Raw genomic sequence first — 1,886 nt, 5'->3', positions numbered from 1 at the left:
ACCCAGGGGAGAGGGTCAGGGAGTGGGTACTGGCACCAGATGGGAGATATATATAATTATTACTTTGAATTCAACTTTTAGTTTAAATGTTTAAAAGCATTTTATCTTCCATTGTTACAAAAATTAATTGGGGGTGTAGCTGGGGAAGAGTTCTACTGAATTCAGAAAGGGGTTCTTTTTCTTCAAGGAATACAATCAACAAAGCCAGGCCTAAGCCCTGAACTCCCCTCTGAGCAGATTTCTGGAAGGGAACCCATGATGGGTTAAGGCGGGTACCCGGGCCCTGGCCTCACACTGTCAGGGCACACAGCATACACTTCTGGAAGGTTGAGAGGCTCTTCTTGGTTCCTTTATCAGAACAAGAGGCACTCCCATAAGTTGGTGTGTCATTATACAAAAGAAGTGAGATCATTGTCGGCAGGGAACTATCTCATGTCTGTCTGATTGTCCTATAGGAACTTTTGAGGGCTTTGGTTTGGTTTTCACCAAATATGAACGCTTCACCTAGACCCATTAGACTGGAGTTGTGGGTGTGGGCTAATAACTGTTTTCACTGAGTGCTGCTGTCCAGTTGACGGAAAGGCCAGTTAAGAGTAGCAATCTTTGCTTTTCATGACAGTGTTGTTTTGGAAAGGCTCTGTCTCCATTGCCTTCTGACTTCATCTTTATATGAGAGGAGGTCTATTATTATCCCAGATAAAGAAGTGGAACTTTTGAGAGTTTATATGGCCTGTGCAGAATTACGCAATTGTGATGGAGAGAGCAGACCTACCACCTCCACCCACACTTGGGGGTTTGGGATTTTTTTCCGGTTAACCATTGCTATACGGGGTACTTCAAAAACTTTGTGGAAAAATAGAATTAAAAGATAATATGAATCTTTCCATAAACTTTTTGAAGTACCCTTGTATAACAAAGCACCCCAAAATCTAGTGGTGTTAAGCTTTTGCAGGATTTTGTTAGGTCACAGCTTCTGTGGGGCAGGAAATCAGACAGGGCACAGTGAAGATGACTTGTCTCTCCTCCACAATGTTGGCCCCTTACATGGGAAGATTGGATCAGCTAGGAATGGCCCGAATGACTGGGGCTGGATTCATCTGGAGGCCCCTTCACTCATATGTCTGGGATGACTCAAAGTCTGGATTCAGCTGGGACTGTTAACTCTCACGCCAGCAGATGACCTCTCCATGTAGTGTGGGTTTCTAACAGCCCAGTGCTGGCTTCCAAGAGAGCTTCTTAACATCAGGTGTACCAAGAATGCCAAGTAGAATCTGTCTTTTTCTCTCCCACCTAGCTTTGGAAGTCATGCAGCATCACTTCCGCCATATCCAGTTGGTTACCATCAACTCACCCCAGCCAGCCCAGATTCAAGAGGAGGAAGACTACACTCTATCTCTTCTTGGGGAAGTGGCAAGAACTCATTGCAAAAGATTATGTGAAATGGGAGCTATTGTAGACATCTTTGGAAAATACAGTCTGTCACAATTCTCAAATTAGTGTTTTTCTCCCAGTAAATATACCATTCTGGGTCCTGTAGGCATGAGAATGAATTTAATTCAGAAATTATTTTCACCAAGAGCATCTCTGTTAGTTTGTTTCTGTTGCTCATAACACAATACCTGAAACTGTGTAATTTATAAAGGAATAAAATTTATTTCTTACAGTTTTAGAGGGTGGGAAGTCTGAAGTCCAGGGAACGCATCTGGTGAGGGCCGTGTTGGTGGTGGCTTTACAGCAGTGCAGGGCATTACATTGCGAAAAATCACTGAGCAATGGAAAGGGTTAAACTTCTCATTCCCTCTCCTCATAAAGCCATCATAACTATACCAGGACCACCATTAAAGCATTGATGGTTTAATCCATTCAATAGGGCATGGTCCTCACAA

This window comes from Galeopterus variegatus, unplaced genomic scaffold (assembly GCF_000696425.1).
Source record: "Galeopterus variegatus unplaced genomic scaffold, G_variegatus-3.0.2 Scaffold1055, whole genome shotgun sequence".
Lineage (NCBI taxonomy): Eukaryota > Metazoa > Chordata > Mammalia > Dermoptera > Cynocephalidae > Galeopterus > Galeopterus variegatus.
The sequence above is the reverse complement of the archived record's forward strand: the minus strand, read 5'-3'. Positions refer to the sequence as shown.